The 20,119-nt window shown below is 38.5% G+C and overlaps 1 protein-coding gene across 1 annotated transcript in view; it reads right to left on the minus strand.

Annotated features, from left to right (window-relative positions):
- Positions 1 to 20,119, minus strand: part of FAM160A1 (family with sequence similarity 160, member A1) — a 279,944-nt gene that overhangs the window by 218,243 nt on the left and 41,582 nt on the right. Inside the window, exon 2 of the mRNA XM_011973234.1 lies at positions 11,392 to 11,500. The gene's annotated coding sequence lies outside the window, so the exon portion shown is untranslated. The remainder of the gene's footprint in view (positions 1 to 11,391; positions 11,501 to 20,119) is intronic.

Here is a 20,119-nt window from a genome sequence, read left to right on the forward strand (position 1 = left end):
GCCAGCCAGCGCCACCGGCCCCGGGCAGTGAGGGGCTTAGCACCTGGGCCAGCAGCTGCGGAGGGGTCCCCCAGCACTGCCGGCCCGCCCTCGCCATGCTCAAATTCTTGCCAGGCCTCAGTCGTCTCCCCACGGGGCAGGGCTCAGGACCTGCAGCCTGCTAGGCCCAAATCCCACCCCCCCACCATGAGCTCTCAGGCGGCCCAAGACTCCCCGATGGGTGCCGCTCCCTGCTCCGCGGTGCCCAGTCCCATCGACTGCCCAAGGGCTGAGGAGTGCGGGCGCACAGCACAGGACTGGTGAGCAGCTCCACCCATGGCCCCAGCACAGGATCCACTAGATGCAGCCAGCTGGGCTCCTGAGTGGGGTGGGGACTTGGAGAACTTTTATGTCTAGTTGGAGGATTGTAAATGCACCAGTCAGCACTCTGTGTCTAGCTCAAGGTTTGTAAATGTACCAATCAGCACCTTGTGTCTAGCTCAAGGTTTGTAAACGCACCGATCAGCACCCTCTCAGAATGGACCAATCAGCTCTCTGTAAAATGGACCAATCAGCAGGATGTGGATGGGGCCAGATAAGGGAATAAAAGCAGGCTGCCCGAGCCAGCAGTGGCAACCTACTCAGGTCCCCTTCCACGCTACAGAAGTTTTGTTTTTTCACTCTTCACAATAAATCTTGCTGCCGCTCACTCTTTGGGTCTGCACCGCCTTTATTAGCTGTGACACTCACCACAAAGGACTGCAGCTTCACTCCTGAAGGAACGAACAACTCCAGACGCATCACCTTTAAAAGCTATAACACTCATCACGAGGGTCTGCAGCTTCACTCCTGAAGTTAGTGAGACCACGAACCCATCAGAAGGAAGAAACTCTGGACACATCTGAACATCTGAAGGAACAAACTCCAGACTCACCATCTTTAAGAACTGTAACACTCACCACGAGGGTCCGCACCTTCATTCTTGAAGTCAGCGAGACCAAGAACCTATCGGACACAGTAGTTTGTGTTTTTGTTTTTGTTTTTTGTTTTTTAAAGAGACAGGGCCTCACTTTGTCACCCAGGCTGCAGTGCAGCGGTGCGATAACAGCTGATTGCAGCCTCGGACTTCTGGACTCAAGGGATCCTATCTAGCTACAGGTGTGCACCACCATGCCTGGCTAGTTTTTAAAACATTTTGTAGAGACAGAGTCTCACTATGTTGCCCAGGATTGTCTCAAATTCCTGGCCTCAAATGAGCCTCACCTTAGCCTCCCAAAGTACTGGGATTACAGTTGTGAGCCATGGCATCCAACTCCCAAGAATCTGTATTCTAACAAGTTTTGGAAGATGCCTATGCTGCTAGTCAGGGGACCACATTTTGACAATCACTGATCTATACAATTAGAGCCTATCTCATCTAGTACATCCCAATCTCTTAAGTGCTATCCAGATGCCATACTCATCATCAAATAAAATAGTGAGTAGCACTCTGTCACTCAGGTCAGCCTCTCACCTGTGGTACCTACAGTGCATGCTGGTTGGGCTAAACATTCAAGATACACAATAAATTTCTTGATGACTGTTGAGTGTCTGCAGGTAATTCACACTACAGACAAATGCAGAGGAAGAACTTGGAGCAGTTTTGTTTTAAAATTTTACCCTCAGGAAGCAATATACAAGCAAATTGGTGCTAACTGGTGCTAGAAGGATTTACTTAATATAGTACTCCTTCCGTTACTCCAGAACTATGGGTTTCAAAGTGAGATCCACAGAGCCCCCAGATACCTCGAAGGCTGGGTTGGGAGGAGAGTGGAGAAATGGTGTTTGGTCCTTCATCTGTGTTCCTCTCTGAACCAGAAGTTCAGCTTTCTCTGATTTACATATTGGGATAAATTATATTTTTAATGGTTTTAATATCCCTTTAGAGGGAATAAAAGGCTTAAAAACCACCGAATTTGATTACTTCTAGGAGTCCCTCCATTTCTGTGATTCTATAATAATAAAACGATCACTGGATAAATGACACATTACAGAAATAAAAATATTGCTGGGCATGGTGGTGTGCACTTACAGCCCCAGCTACTTGGAAAGGTGAGGCAGGAGGACTGCTTGAGCCCAGGAGTGGGAGTTCTAGTCCAGCCTGGGCAACACTGTGAGACCCTATTTCTTGAAAAAAGGGTAAAAAAATAAGTAAATAATTAATAAAAATATCAAACTGGCCAAGGAGGCTGACAGAAGGCTGTATCAGAATGAGAGGTTAGCAGTCAGATCATATTCACATCTGGTAGGAAGATCTGGATGTCATATATAGAAGCTTCCAAATTCACCAAGGGCAGTAACCAAACCTCTCTAAATGGAATGTAAAAAATAGAAAAACTCAGTGGTAATTATCTTTACTTAATCTTGCCTGGTCTAGCAGACACCTTGCAGAAACCAGGGTATTTTCAGTCAGTGTCATGGTGATACTGTGAGACACAGAACAAAATGCCACATGCTCAGTATTGTCATCAGACAAGGCCACCTACCAAACAGTTAAAACTTTTCTTTGTGACACATAATTGTAAGCTACTGGGCAAGTTGTGCATAAAATACTAGGATCATTACTGTAGAGCACAACTGGACCACATTTAAAAGGAAAGAACAGAAGGCTAGGGGCATATCTTTTATGAGCAGCTTTAATTTATGTCACCCATAATTCCAGAGTTCAAAGCCATCTGCAAGGGGCAAAGGAAGAAGTGTAATCTTCTAATTGGAAGGTCATCCATTCCTGGAATGCCAAAACTGTCTGTGACGATCAAGGTGCCCTGTCATGACACGGAATATATGGATTCAGTACAAAACAGAAAGGATAATAAGAACCACTTCAAAGCCACTGGGATCTCTGACATACCATCATTCTACTTTGAACCATCCCCACTGCCACCTTCTTTGGCTAGGGCAGCACCAGAGGTAGGAAGGAAAGATGGTCTCAACAAGTCTATGACTTGCAATCCAGTTCCAACAGACAGCCTAAATCACTCAGCAAAGCCCATCTCTTCTAAACCAAAACATCTAGAATGTGCCCATGCCATGAAAATTATTTCATTCAACAAAAATAACACAAGTCCAAAATCTCAAGGAGTTCACGGGAGCTCTAAAAGACCTACCCTCAACTGGCCAACACTGTGATGTCATACCTAATAATGCAGGGAACTGGATTAGAGTCTGAAGTCAAACCAAGGCAGCAATTACAAATAGTAAAACTACCCTTGAAAACTCCCTGTAATTCCTCATAAAATACAATACTAAGCCATCTCTCACTAAGTTCACAATAAGCCATCCAGAAAACACTATTGTCTGTTCAGGTAAACATCGGAGAAAGTAACTGGCTTGCATTTTATGGGTCATGCTGTTCAGACCAAAATGCTCTCACTCTGAGAGGAAATTAAATCTCCCCTATAAACAGCAGGCTCACATCTCCCATTTTATGCTCACTCCAGGACTATGCTCATCATATTTCAATTACTATTTTGCCCTTCTTTTTTCTTTTGGCCAGGTGCATTAGTTGAATTCCCATGAGTGAAATATGCATATATATGACTCCACTGTAATATCAACATCTTAATATTTACTCAAAGGCATGCCAAAAATTTCACCATTTCTTCGAGTTATATAACATACTATGAATCCTTCTTTTGAACGTAAATATATAACAGAGAAAGGGTTATAAATTAACCCTACACAAGAGAATGAATGATTTTACCAATTAGCTCCAGTTATCTGAAGAATCTAGTGAAACTATCTGAAGAAACTGTTCAGACAGTGAACAGGCAAGTATTGGCACGTAGAAAGAAAACCAAGATACAGAACATGAAGTACACCCCCAGCACACCGGGGCCTGTCAGGGAACAATGTGAACCCTTGGTGCCTCTCAGAAAGAGGCTTAGAGGGAGCAAAATGAGGACCTTAATGATACATATTAGAATATGGTCAGTCTTACTCTCAAAATATATTTATTTTATTTTATTTGTTAGAGACAGGGTCTCACTCTGTTGCCCAGGCTGGAGTACAGTGATATGATCATAGCTCATGGCAACCTCAACTTCTCAGCTCAAGGGGTCCTACCAACTCAGCCTCCCAAGTAGCTGGGACTATTGGCATGCACCACCATGCCTGGCTAATTTTTTAATGTTTTGTAGGGACAGAGTATCCCTTGTTGCCCAGACTGGTCTCGAACTCCTGGCCTCAAACAATCCTCCCGCATCAGCCTCCAAAAGTGTGGGATTACAGGCATGAGCCACTCTGTGCCTGACCTACCCTCAATATATTACAGAGTCAATCCCATGCCCAAAGTCCCGCAGGTCAGGGATAATTCAAGAAAAAGAAATGAGCCTGTTAGGTTACTCTGCTCTGACTCAATTAGGCTATCCAATCACTTATATAGTCCCAACTGCTACAGTCTTCCACTTCCTTCAGGGTCACACATAACTGCTGTGGCTCCACATTTCCCTGGAGGCCAGTATAGCCCCTACATTCTTTTCCATTTTTAAAATTTTTAAATTTTATTTTTAATTGGCATATGATAATTATCCATGGGCTACCTAGCGATATTTTGATCCATATAATGTATAGTGATCAGATCAGTGTAATTAGCATATCAATCATCTCAAACATTTATCATTTCTTTGTGTTGGGAACATTCAATATCCACCTTCTAGCTATTTGAAACTATATATTATTACTAACTATAATCATCCTACCATGGTATTGTCACAAGAATGAGTGCCATGCCCACCATACCTCACACTTAGATAGGCAGCATCAACAAAATAAGCCTGGCTATTTGCTGGGAAACCTGACCCTCTCCTATTCCCAGAGATGCATATATGCATTATTTCATCCAACAAGTTTTCTCAAAAAACATCCTGCTTTGTGAGCTGAGATCCGGCCACTGCACTCCAGCCTGGGCGACAGAGCGAGACTCCGTCTCAAAAAAAAAAAAATCCTGCTTCTTCCTAAACATCTCTTCACCTCCCTTTTATTCAGTCCTCTTTCCTTTATATGGCAGAACGTAGATTCTACTGGCTTTGCCCATGGGGAGGCTGCACGTCTAACTCTTGTTTGTTCTCCATCACGCTACCATTATTTTCAGCCAGTTGGGCACACTTTCCTCTTTATCCTCTCCAGATTCCACCTTATCTTCATCTGGTTTTCTTCAACTTTCCAATTATCTAATGCTTAGCCTCTAGTTCCCTAGAAGAATAGATGACATACTTAAATGCAAAAAAGGCACAAAAGAAAATAATTTATACCAATCAAGTAAACTTCATATCCATTGCCATACAACTACACAATTTAAGCCCTATTCCATTTTCCTAAATACAAATGCTTCAGAAATCCTCCACTCTTCCACAACAGCCTTAAAATCATTCGTCTCTTCATTTCCTTCCTTCAGTGAATTCCTAATCTGCTCAGAACTTTTACTTGACCTCAGTCCATACTTTTCACAATCTTAAATTATTCAGCTGATTTTGGAAATGAAAAATTTTAAGCAGGCAATTAAAAAAGACTAGTAAATCTGTTCTTGACAGGACTAGACTTAACTCTAATGAGACAAAATGACAACTACATGGCCTGCTGCCAAGGTATCAGGAGCAGTTTAAGAATTAGACTCAAAATAGCTGATACAATCTGAAAGACAGAGTGACCTTCTCTATATATTTAATCTTTGCTTGGTTTGCGCTGTGTGCAAGCTATGAAACTTAAAACATTACGACAGCAGTTAAGGAAGAGACCATCAAGTCAAGACTCAGAAAAAGGTGGTGGTGGTAGTGGTAGGTATAACAGCAGAAACCCACTAACTAGACGTGAGTAGTTATTTTTATCTGCAGGGAATATGAAATAAGTAATACATAGTTTTCCCAAATGTTATGCTCTGAAACACTTCATTCGTTTTTTTGTCCAGCCACGGGAAATAAAATGATCACTTATTTGCTAAAATGTTTACCTCTCTCACACAAATTTAAACCTAATAACAGGAAGACCTTTAACACAGGGCCTCTAAAAGCTAAATTAAAGGTAGAACATATTAAAAGTTTAGCTACATTTTAAATACACAATATGTTGGTATTCATATTATCATAATAATGTATCCTCAAATATCAAAAAGAAGTGTCATTTTTCAATAGGTAGCCACAATTTCAAAAATAAATGTTTTCCTACATTGGAAGAAAATTAAACTCTTAAAAAGATAAACAATCATAAGCATTCAAAATAGCAATCTAATTTCATTTGTCCACAAAATTAAGAGCATCTGTCATACGATTATATATATATATAAAGCTGAATTCCAAGTGTATACAAAAGGTCTTTCTCATTCTCGCGCTCTCTCCCATCAACCTTAATAAATAGTTGTTGTTTCTGGTAGCTCTACAACAAGGATATTAACACTTTAAGCCATTCTAGCTTCAGTCACTGTTCTGGTTTCTTGCTTCTGTCGCAAACCAACACTGAAGATAAATAACAAAGATTAATGCAGTACTACCTGGAAGAAGCAATTAAAAAGAGGCTGAAAAGCAGCAGCCAAACCCCAAACCATTTGCTCTTCCACAATAGGAAGCTGAAGATAATCTTGTTTGCTAAACATAAATCACTTGAGATCTGGCCAAATTCTTGAATGATATTCCACATGGAAACGCTACAAAGTCAGGAGCCGCTTACATAAGTATTTTCTTCCAACTTTGAAAACAAACTGGACCAGTTTTTCTTGTTCCTTCTAGGAAAGTGATCATTTTAAACCAATGAAACAGTTAACAGAAGGGCTTCCCTAGATCCACTCTTGCTGGACTTTTGGTCCCACCCCTACTCACTTTGAGACATATTAGGTTTCTTGTAACTAAATGTGCTTCCTTCTCCTTCAGTATCTATTTAAAAGTCTTTAGGCGGCAGAAAGTAAACTCCATCAATCAATCTTACCTTCTTATAAATTTTTGTAGTATATCCACTTTTTTTCAGGAACAAAAGTCAAGATATACTCCTGTAATTCCTTTTGTGCATGTGTGTGTATATATATACTTTTTAAAAAAACTTCTCTTTAGGGCTCTGTGAGGTTTATGCAAGCAGACCTTTCACAGAGGCCGCTGTGTTTCCTAGGGTTTATGTTCACATGCAGCCGGTTATACGAACAGATTGGCTTTACTTTTCATTTCCTTGTGTTAAAGTCACTTAGAGAAGGTTTGAGAACTACAAGGTACAACAAGTCACTTGTTTGCTTAAAGGTGCTATGTTAACAGCGAGTATTTTGGTGGTGCTGGTTGGTTCAACAACCAAAGGTTTGTGAGGATAATTTCTCTATGACCCCTTTTCTGCTAAATATCACGGGAAATGCCAGTGATCCTGATAGAGATCCACTATGCCCAAGAAAAGCGACTCTGTGGTGTGTAAGTAGAAGCCGACCAAGATAAGCCAAACAAAAAACAGTCCCTTGCGCCCAGACTAAAACCTCATTCAGTTTTAAAGTGTACTGCAACAAGAATCCCTGGATTAAATCTCAACCCCATACATTTTAGTTATTTATTCTACAGCTCTAGATATTCACACATACACAGTTAAGGAGAGCCAGGGTACAAAATATTCCAGTAGACCTTACTCAAATCTGCCAAAACCTACATTACAAGCTCCTACTAAACTTCCATTTAGTCTGATTTTCCCCTCCTATATGCTGCACAGACACCCCCACCCACAAACCCACACACATCTTCTGCACCTCACAGGAACTATTACTTTCTTTACCCTCCACCAAAGCCATCACTTCCCAAAGTACCTGGTGAAGACTTTCCTAGAGCCTGTTCACACCACAGCTGACCTGGCTAGGCTGTTTCCTCCTCCTTATAGGACCAAGAACACTGCCCCTTTTTCCAGGCCTGGCTTCTTCCCCCAAGGCCACAAAACTGGCTGGTGCCAACACTCTGAGTAGCTTAACCACTGACTATTTTCTTCCAAGTCCAATTCAAAGTTCTCTGGCCTAAAGTCAAAACACATCACAGAGCTCAATATTCTGAGTTAGACAAACCTGGCTTTGACTCTGCTACTTACGATCCCTGCAACATGGACAAAGAACCTCTCTAAGCCTCAGTTTCATCTCTAAGGTGGGGATAATAATAACATTTACCTTTACCGTGAAAACAGAATGAGATAGACATGTGCCTGGCACATAGTAAGTGCTCAATAAATGTTAGCTATTTTTACAATCATTATCATCACGTGACTACTCTACTACCATTATTACTACAGGAACCATAAACTGGTAGGTTTCAAGCCAAATTTGGATTTCCTGTTGGCCATCAAAATGTATTTCTGTTTCTGTTTTATTTGAATTACCGTTGGAGAGAGAAGTATTCTCCGGTCTGTCATAGTTCTTACCATTCCTCCCTAGAAACTTATATTCATATTATACTACCTGCATGGCCTCTGAGTTTATGATCCCCACCTCTCCAAAAAAGGTCTCAGAGATACCTAAAAAAGGGGTGGGAGGGGAGTTAAATCAAAGACATTATAGAACTAGGGCAGCCAGACAGTATACTAAAAAACATCTTTTTAAAAATCACAGCAAGGAGCCACTAATTTGCAAAAAAGTTAAGATTTCTCAATCAGTCAAAAGACACACATGCGACGGGTGGAGGGAAAAGGAATAAACTCTACTTTGCAGTTTTATGGTGAGTAATAACTTCTGGAACATGGAGAATTTGTAAGGTTCTTCTAAAACACAAAACCCCTCTGCTCCCTTTCCTGGTAGGGTACAAAATGGATAGACCAAATAGAATAATTTCAGATTCAGAAAGCACACTTCCAGGGCCAGGGCTCTTCCCTACATGCAGAAGGCCACTGCTCAGGCAGTTTCCTGTTCCAAATGCACCTGTCGGTGGTCAAGGGCTTAAGTTCACCTAATAGCTTCACACCTATCAGAAACATTAAGTTGTCTGACATTTCACATTTTTCTATTCTTACTTAGCCCACACAGGTTTTCCATTAATGACAAAAGGACTTAACTAATAATTCAGAAACACATACCTTCTTAACATACATCATCTACGGGCAAAAAAAAAAACTGTTAAAAGTACCAAAAAAAGCCCCACTGTAAGACCATAAAGACATTTACCTATTACAGAGATTTATTGATATGAGAAAATTAAACTATAACTCTCTAATTTATTAGAAAAATCTCCTTCTGTCATTCCCAGAAATCTATCCATTGAAAAGATCCTCTTTAAAATAATGTCATTAGCTTTCAAATACTCTAAAATAATCACAATGGAACTGTAAAATAAAAACAAATAGGTTTTATTCAAGGAATACAAAAATTTTTCAAAATAACTACAAAGTAAAAGGTAGATAGGGTCAAAATTATTGTCACAATAATGAATACAACAATCTTATATGAATCTAACTCATTATTTTTATGGAATCTGTTTACCCTCTGATCTGGGAACCCAATGTAAAATCATTTACATTGGAAAAAAAGTCAGGGCATAACAATAGTTATTTCTAGGTGGCCAGATTATAGATGATTTATTTTTCTTTTGTGTGTTATGTGTATGTTTTCTGAGTCTTCTGCTCTATAAAAGTTATTACTTTCATTATGAGATTTTAAATGTTTATATATTTTAACAATACTGTATGTAACCATGATTGGTGGATCAGGGTACATTTCCAAATTGCCCTTAAGGAGTCCCATAAGGAGTCAGAAGCAAAGGTGCAGAAAGTAACTCTCTACCTGTTTTCCTCACTTGCTTTCCCTTCATTTCATCTTCCGAGAGGTTTAATGCCCAACTCTCCTCACTTGAGTTCCACAGCACTCCAGCTCTGTACCACACAAGGAAATCCTTAGTCCTTTCCACCACCAGCTGGCCCTGTCTACCTTTTACTTTGCATTTATTTTGAAAAATGTTTGTAAACCTTGAAAAAAAGTCCATTTGTTTTTATTTTAGAGTATTGAAAGCTGATGATGTTATTTTAAAGAGAATTTTTTTCAATGGATAGACTTTTGGGAATGACAGAAGGTGATGGAGATTTTCTAACAAATTAGAGAGTTATGGTTGTTTAATTTTATCATATCAATAAATCTCTGTAATAGGTAAATATCTTTACAGTCCTACAGTAGGTTTTTTTGGTGCCTTAACGGCTTTTTTTTCCATAGATGATGTATGTTAAGAAGGTATATGTTTCTGAATTATCAGTTACGTCCTTTTATCATTAACGGAAAACCTGTGTGGGCCAAGTTAGAACAGGAAAATATTAAATTTTTCTATTCTGTTCTCTAGTGCTCAGTGCTTCTATCTTATACTCCAGACTGCTTTTAACAGGAACTGTGTTTTATATGTTTTATATACTTCCACAGAGCTTAATGCAGCTCTCAACAAACAGCAGACTCCTGATATCTATTTGTTAAACATAAACGAAACAACTCATCAATTAATTAACAGTAAAGTAAACCCAGCGCTCTGCCTCTTTGCCTTTAGAAGCAGAGCTGTATTCTGTGTAATAACAAAGACTGAAATGTGGTCCCACTGACCAAGATCAGGACTGCTGATGGAAGGCTTTCAGAAAATACCTGCAGCACTGAAGGAAGAAGTGGTATCTCCCTGAACCAGCTCTGAACTTCCAAAATACAAGGAAAAGACCTCAGAGGCTCGGGGGGCGCACCTCAAGAAAGTAATGAAATTGACTCCTAGTCTTTCCCTGGTTCCTTTGGAAAGGCATGCAGCGCTAACTCTAGACTCCTAATCCAGCTTCACTATTACAAAGAGAATTAAATCAGCAAACAGTAGGAGGCAGGAGTAGCTGATCCCTGCTGGGGGATGACCTGCCCTCCTTTAATGACAGCAGTGGTTATCTCATTTTATAAAGGATTGGCAAGGTTTTTAGAGTTCTTACACAAGGTGCTATTATTACAGTGACACTGAAGACTGGGAAACATCCTTATATTCTTTGGCTTCGATAGCTTTAATTATATTTTCTGTGAATTCTCAATCCAGTAAGTGTACAAATTGCATAAAGAAAAATACAAGTTGTGTGTGTAAAATTAATTTTACTAAGCCTCGTGATGCTACTGTTGGTCCTTAACATTGTGAACTTGTAATTGTTAAATGGAGCAGCTTCAGAGTCAAATTATCATCTATACAAATCAGGGTTCAGAATGGCAAAATATGGGGAAGGGTTCCTGGGATTTACCTTCCCAATAAGATCTGGTAGCTCTGTCCCAAACCATAGTGAAGAATGATTTTTTGTTTTGCCAGTGTAAGCCACCAAGAATTGCAACTGGGGTATGGGGAAATCCACATAAGGGGCCAAGGAAAATTAACAATAAGCCACATAATCTTCTCCATTTTCATACACAAGCTAAAAGTTAAGGAATGTATTTATAAATATTCCTACCTCAATTTCTTTGACTCTAACCTTCCAGGCAGTTATAACGAAACATTCCTAGTCAAACATTCGGTTCTCATGATTTCAAAAAATGTCCTTCAACGCCCAAGTGTATCACCTGGGAAAAAAAAAAAAAAATGTCCTTCAGAGAAACACCTGTGCATCTCCCAGACTTTTTGTGTTTTACTATAATCTCTGCTTCAGATTTCTAAGGCCTAACTTGCCTCAACTTTGCTCTGAGGAATTTTTATTCATTGGACTGGAATTTTTAGGGACATGCGTGTTTTAAACAAACACAGCTCTAAACACTTAGGAATATAAAATTTTTACATTGAGGGAAAAAGTAACAAACTTACTAGCCTCTTTAGTTCTGCAAAAGAGCTATTTCAGAGTCTCTGTAGTGGAAAATGCCTGCATTTTGGCATAGCTTGTTCTGTGTTATACAAGTAGACCCAAAGTTACCTGTAGGAATAGTTGGCCCAAACAGGGAGGAAAAGAAATGGCTGCCTTTCACACCAATAACTCCAGTGGCTCCTGATGTGCCTCCAATGGGATATGCCTAAATCAATAGGCAGAAGAATGCCATATCACAACCCTTTAAGAATCAACTCTCTGTCTTAACCCAGTGATAATTAAAAACCCATATTTTAACACCACTTTTCCATAATAAAATCAAAAGGACACTGTATTATACCTGAAAGCTGTGACGCCCAGTAATATCACTTCCAGGAAATGTATATTATGTATGTTCCCATGGGAAAAAATTATGTACAAAAATGTTTATTCATCACAGAATTACCTGTAATAATGAATATTTGGTTTTTAAAAAGTGTCCCATAAGGAAGTGGCTAAATATATTATTATATATTCATAGGATGAAATACTATAAAAAATTATAAATCATGGTTTTTGGTGGTGTTTGTTTTTTGTTTATTTATTTATTTTGAGATGGAGTTTCGCTCTTGTTGCCCTGGCTGGAGTGCAATGGTGCTATTTTGGCTCACCTCAACCTCCATCTGCCAGTTAAAGGGATTCTCCTGCCAAGTAGCTGGGATTACAGGCATGCATGACCACACCCGGCAAATTTTTGTATTTTCAGTAGAGACGGGGTTTCTCCACGTTGGTCGGGCTGGTCTTGAACTCCCAACCTCAGGTGATCTGAAATCATGTTTTTAAAATAAGAATAATATCAACTCAGCAATTATAACATCTCAGGCCTGTTCTGAATATTTTACATGCATTAGTAAGTTTGTCGTATGCGTTACATGAATTTAATGCATACAATAAACTTGTATAGTGAGTATATCATTATCTCCATTATTATCCCTATTGTAGATGACAAAATAAGGCACTGAGAGGTTGAATAACTTGTCCGAGATTGCACAGCTAAATGGCAAACCTTGTAGAATATTTAATGGTATGGAAAAATGCTTATATCATAATAGCAAATGAAAAATTAAAACTATGGGCCAGGTGCAGTGGCTCACACTTATAATCCCAGCATTTTGAGAGGCCAAGGCGGCCAGATCACTTGAGTTCAGGAGATCAAGATCAGCCAACATGATGAAACACTCTCTACCAAAAATATAAAAATTAGCCAGGCATAGTGGGAGGCGCTTGTAATCCAGCTACTTGGGAGGCTGAGGCAAAAGAATTGCTTGAACCCAGGAGGTGAAGGTTGCAGTGAGCCGAGATTGTGCCACTGTACTCCAGCCTGGGTGACAGAGCAAGACTCCATCTCAAAAAAAAAAAAAAAAAACTATGTCCAGTATAGGCCTAATTTTATAAAATATCAATGTATGTTTGTCTATACATATATGTTTCAGTGTCTGCAGACATAGGAAAAGGTAATACTAGAAATAAATATGACAAAATTGAATGGTGGCTATCTCTAGATGATGGCATTACAGTTTTTTTAATATATGCTTTCTATATATCTAAGATGTTCTAGAATATAAATATATCATATTTTTTTGAGATAGAGTCTCGTTCTGTTGCCCAGGCTGGAGTACAGTGGTGCTAATCTCTGCTCACTGCAACCTCCGCCTCCTGGGGTCAAGCAATTCTCGTGCCTCATCCTCCAAGTAGCTGGGACTACAGGCATGAGCCACTACACCCAGCTAGTTTATATATATATCTCTCTCTCATATATCTTTATATATTTATTTATAAATATATACATATATAAATATATAAATATATTTACATATAATAGATAATATAATATAAATATATAAATTTATTTATTTATTTTAGTAGAGACAGGGTTTCACCATCTTGGCCAGGCTGCTCTCATACTTTCGGCCTCAAGTGATCCAGCCACCTCAGCCTCCCAAAGTGCTAGGATTACAGGTGTGAACCACCACGTCAGCCTGATGCATCACTTTTACAACCAGAAAAATTTACATGTAAAAAACTAAATGCTTAATTAAACCCTGGAGGTAAAATGTTCATATCTCCTTTCACTAAGGTGTCCATGGTTTCCAAGCAAACACATTTTTATCTGCCAGAATACACAGCATTAAAAACCAAAGCATTTTTCAAATGAGCATTGACAGAGGTAACATCTTCAAGTTTTACATTTAATAAAATCTCCTTTGAGAACCATGTTAACGAGTCTAATCTACTGATTTTCAGAAAGCTTACTAATAACAGAATCCTTGTTGAGGTTTAACTTGAAAAATACATCTAATTGCAGCCAGGCGTGGTGGCTCACGCCTGTAATTCTAGCACTTTGGGAGGCCAAGGCAAGAGGATTGCTTGAGCTCCAGAGTTCAAGATCAGCCTAGGCAGCATAAGGAGACCATGTCTCTACAAAAAATTTTCAAAAATTAGCTGAGCATGGTGATGCGTGTGTGGTCGCAGCAACTTGGGAGGCTGAGGTGGGAAGATCTCTTGGTAGCCAACACGATGAAATACCATCTCTACTAAAAATACAAAAATTAGCCAAGCATGGTGGCACACACTTGTAATCCCAACTACTTGGGAGGCTGAGGTGGGAGTAGCACTTGAACCCAGGAGGCGGAGGTTGCAGTGAGCTGAGATCGCACCACTGCACTCCAGCCTGGGGGATAGAGAGAAACTCTGTCTCAAAAAAAAAAAAAAAAAAAAAAAGATGAGAAAAAGAAGAAATTAACAAAGATCAAAACACCACTGAAACATTTGTCATTCATATGTACAAATATTGAAAGTTGTTGAAGGTGTGCGTAAAGAGAAAAATCTTATAGAAATTTGATGCAACAATTTTGGAGGGCAAATTGGCCTCTCAGAGTATTGGCCTATCAGTGGTATTACTCAGCAATATCACTGATAGTAATTTACCCTATATATATATAGTCATGTAAGCATACCAAGATATATGGACAAGAATGTTCACTGCAGCATGGTTTACATAAGTCAAATAAACAAATACACAATCCAAATTTACATTATAAGAGGACAGATTAAATAAATAATGGTATATCCATACAATAGAACACAATTCACCCCTTAAAAAGTATATGGTCTATACTGTTTAGTCTATAGTGTGTATGTGCTAAGAAAAAATATCCAAAAGATATTATTAAATGGAAACAGCATTATATTATGATCTTATTTGAGTAAAATGAAACAGTACAAATAAGAATGTATAAAAAACTATTATGCTGAGGCTAGACATTTTATTTTTACTTTTTATTTTAAATATTTCTTTACATTCGACCTTTTTGCAATGTATAAGCATTGCTTTTATTAAAATAAGTTTTTTCAAATGATACTTCTTGGATTCCACATCACCAATCAACAAATGTATATTTTAAACTTTTATGAAGTGTGTGCTCATGATAATCCCTATCAACACCATCAAAGTACATCTTATTTGTAAAATTTTAAATTTGAGGGAATTTTTGAGTAAAGATGTCAAAGTACTCAATATTTAGAGCTGATAAAACTTAAGATTTCTAAACTCAGAGAAAAAAGGAACATGCAAATGTATTATTTAAAAAATCATCACAGAAAAACTCAAGATTAAAAAAATATATATTGTAAACCTTCACAGACTGTCATTCCATCAAAAGCAAAATACGAATTTGTGGAATTATTTAACACCATCCCAACACACCGCAGAACACATGCTACCTCTAGAGTTAAGAATGATTAGAAGCATAAACTTTGTATAGACAGACAAGTACTAACATACCACCTCCTTGGGGAAAGGATGGGAGAGGGGAGGATAGGGAAAAGTTGGTAGAGGGGAAAAAAGTTACAGTTAGACAGGAGGAATAAGTTCCATGTTCTATTGCACAGTGGGGTGACTATGGTTAACAGTAAGGTATTTCATATTACAAAATAGTTAGGAGAGAGGTTTTTGAATGTTCTCACCACAAAGAAATGATAAATGCATGAGGTGATGAATATGCTAACTACCCTAATTTGAACATTATACAATATATACATATATTGAAATATTAAGTTGTACCCCATATATATGTATAATTATAATGTGTCAATTAAAAAATTTTTAATTTTAAGATGCCACCTCCAATACTCACTAACTTGCTTAATTCTGAGCAAGCTACTTCACTTCTCCATACCTCAGTTCCCTCATATGTAAGTGAGGTTACAAATACTGCCTGCCTCAAAGGATTGTAGTGAAAATAAAATTAACATATAAAATATGCTCAATATTGTACCAGGCACAAAATAAGCACATCATGTATTCATTCATTCAGTTAGTTACATAATCATTATTTTTGAGCTTGCTATATATCAGGCATCATACTAGAATGCTATGGTGATACTAAAAAAACTACCATCATCCCTGCTCAAGTGTACAGTCTAGTTGAAAAGGTAGAAACTGAAAACATACAAAATGCATCATTAGAAACTGCAGTAAATGTTATGAAAGAATATAACGGGGTACCATGAGACAGACTAATCAGAAAGACCTAACTAAAAAACTGAGAAACTGGAACTCCTCTGCACTGTTGAAAGGAATGTAAAATAGTACAGCTGGTAAGGAAAACAGTATGGCAGTCCCTCAAAAAATTAAAGATAGAACTTCCATATGATCCAGCAATTCTGAACTCCTAGGTATTAAATATATATACCCAAAAGAAGTGAAAGTGGGGACTCAAAAAGATATTTGTGCACCCATGTTCATAGCATTCACAACACCCAAAAACTGGAAGACACCCAAGTGCCCATCAATGGATGAGTAGATAAACAAAATGTGGAATATGCATATACACTGGAGCATTCAACATCAAGAAGGAAGAAAATTCGGACACATGTTAAACCATGGATGACCTTTGAGGATGTTAGATACTAAGTGAAATAAGCCAGTCTCAAAAGGACAAATACTGTATGATTCCAGTCTAGAGGTACCTAGAGTAGTCTAATTCATGGAGAAGTAGAATTGTGGTTGCCAGGAGCTGAGGGCCAAGGGGGATAATGGGGAATTACTGTTTAATGGGTAGAGTTTCAGATTAGCAAGATGAAAACAGTTCTGGAGAAGGATGGTGGTAATGGTTGTACAACAATGTGAACTACTTTATGCCACTGAACTGTATGCTTAAAAATTGTTAAAATGCTAATTTGTGTTATGTATTATATTAGTTTCCCAGGTTGCCATAACAAAAAACATAGACTGGGTGGCTTAAACAGCAGAAATTTATTTTCTCAAAATTCTGGAGGCTAGGCCAGGTGCAGAGGTTCACACCTGTAATTCCAGCACTTTCGGAGGCTAAGATGGGAGGGTCACTTGAGGCCAGGAGCTCAAGAGCAGCCTGGCCAGCATGGTGAAACGCTATCTCTACTAAAAAAAAAAAAAAACCAAAAAAATTAGCCAGGTGTGGTGGTGTACGCCTATAGTTCCAGCTACTCCAGAGGCTGAGTTATGAGAATTGCTTGAACCTGGGAGGTGGAGGTTGCAGTGAGCTGAGATTGCGCCATTGCACTCCAGCCTGGGCTACAGAGCAAGACTATCTCAAAAACAAACAAACAAAATTCTGGAAGCTAGAAGTCCAAGATCAAGGTGCAGGCAAGGTTGGTTTCTCCTGAGGTGTCTCTCCTTGACTTGCAGATGGCTGTCTTCCCACTGTAACTTCACATGGTCTTCCTTTGTACCTGTCCGTGTCTGTATTTCCTCTTCTTATAAGGACACCAGTTGTATCAAATGAAGGGCCACCCTTATGACCTCCTTTTAACTTAATTACCTCTTCAAATAACCCCCATCTTGAAATACAATCATATTTTGAGGTATTGGGGGTTAGGCCTTCAACATATGAATTTTGAGTGGGCACGATTCAGTCCCTAAAATGTATATTTCACTACAATTTTTTAAAAATAAATAATATAAATAGGAGTGGGCAGGGGGTGAAGATCAACATATGGGAAGGTTCTAAGTCAGGAAAAGCATGGTGGTTCGAGGAAATGAAAGAAGACCACCCGTGTGGCTGCAGCACGGGGGAAGTGATAGCTAATACTTTGAGCAGAAGGGAAATGAAAATGCATTCCTTGAAAAACATTCCAAATGTTTACAAAAACTCTAAGAACATGTAAACCTTCCAAAAAGAACAGTCATGAGAAGGACCAAGCAGCTTATGTAAAAGATGTATTGCTAGTTACCATACATCAATACTTTGAATGAACATTTGGAAGACCTCTCTGCATTCAAAAACAGACAAACTATCTCAGAGTTCATTTTTGCACTTTTGTTACAGTCCTAAGAAGTCTTCCAAAAAGTGTCTTCTAAAATAAATTATTAATGTGGTGAAATATGCAAAGATTTGCCATTTTATTAAGTTTTTATCCATAGAAATATCACCACTTAACAGAAAATATCCCTTAAGTTAACTTCAGGGTAAATCATTAAATGGAAAAAAGAATGGTTACTAATTAATGTTATAATTTTATTAAAGCCAACCTACTTTTCCATTAAATTTCATAAATGTATTAACTACAGAATCAAGAAAAACACTAGAGTTCTCATATTATAAGTCTGGATCAGCATTTACAGCCCATCTCCTCAAGTGCTGGCCAGACTGTGGACTGATACCTCCAAAACAGCTAGATCTATCAGCAGAGCCAGCCTCACAAGCACCAAGCACCACAAGCATCTGAAGCGTCAGACTCCAACTTTAATAGTGTGCACTCTAAGGAAAACATTCTGAGTTACTGAATGTCTAGGATACATTCTCAATCACAATGTTTCACAACAGAGGTAACAGATTAGGAGGTGAAGGAAACAAAGACTCTAAACTTTTTAAAGTACTGAAACTTCCCAATTTTGTCAAAGATTAAACCACGACCAAAAAAAAAAGAAAAAGAAAAGAAAAAGAACAACACATTCATATTTACAGAAAACTGACTACTGGACATAAGCACTGCCTTTTTCTCCTGGTAAAATGAATCCTGCAAACAAAAAAAAAAAAAAAAGGAAAAGAAAAGGAAAGAAAGAAAGAAATCCCATGACATCATGTGTGTATATGTACAGTATATCCAGAATATATAAGGCACATCCACCAGTCTAAAAGAGGAACTAATTGGAAAGATATGGCAAAAATTTATAGAAGAGAAAGCATGAAAGGTTAGTAGCCATATGAAAATAAATCCTTAAAAATGAAAGTTAAGGCCACAATAAGGTAAATTTTAGTACATATAAATCACATCTCAATTTTAAAAGCACGCAGTAAGAAATGATTCCATATCTACAGGCAAAAGATTTTTAAAATCTGATCATACCAAGTGCTGTCCAAGATGGGGAGCCACAGACAATTTCATACACTGATATACTGTATCCTGGTACAACCACTCAGGCAAACAGTTGTCATCACCTAGTAAAACTAAACACACATATACTCTAGGAAGCAGCAATTCCAGTCCTAGATTTATATCCTAGGGAAACTCTTGTGTAACAGCGCTACCCTCATAGCAATCTTTCTCATGATTATATGATTACACAAACACAAATGTTCACCAGCATCAGAAAGTCTGATACTGCAATATAATAACATGTCATATGAAATACATATATATTTTTTAAGAGATGAGGTCTCTCAGGCTGGCATGCAGAGGTGTGATCATAGGTCACTGCAGCCTCAAACTCCTGGACTCAAGCAATCCTCCGCCTTAGCCTCCTGAATAGCTGGAACTAAAAATGCTCATGTATTTCATATTATAGAGGACCTATATATACATTTAGTCTTTGTCCCCTGATTCCTGGCACAGGGTTTCTAAAGCCCTTAACATTTCCTGAGTGATGGGATAAGAGGGACGTCTTTTATTATTCATAATAAGCCCTTTCAAACACACCTGAATTTATGTTAATGAGGTGACTCTTGGAGGAAAGGGGGTGGTTGTCATCAGAGCTAATCATTTAATTAAAGGGTTGGAATTTTCATCCCCACTCCTCCACTCTCCCACCCCACTTTGCTGGGGCTGCAAATTGAGTTCAATCACCAATGGCCAATGATTTAATCAATCATGCCTACTACATAAATGGAACCTTCATAAAATCCCTAAACTGCGGGGTTCAGAGAGCTTCCTAGTTGATGTACAAGAACACATTCATAAGTCGACAGAGTGGCATATCCCAAAGTCCACCAAGACACAGGTTCCTATGCTCGAACCCTTCTAGACCTCATCCTATTTATCTCTTCACCTGGTTGTTCATTTGTATCCTTTAATATATACTTTGTAGTAAATTAGTAACAGTAAGTAAACTTTCCTTGGGTCCTACAAGCCTTTGTAGCAAATT

The sequence above is a fragment of the Mandrillus leucophaeus genome, unplaced genomic scaffold (genome assembly GCF_000951045.1).
Source record: "Mandrillus leucophaeus isolate KB7577 unplaced genomic scaffold, Mleu.le_1.0 Scaffold136, whole genome shotgun sequence".
Taxonomy (NCBI): domain Eukaryota; kingdom Metazoa; phylum Chordata; class Mammalia; order Primates; family Cercopithecidae; genus Mandrillus; species Mandrillus leucophaeus.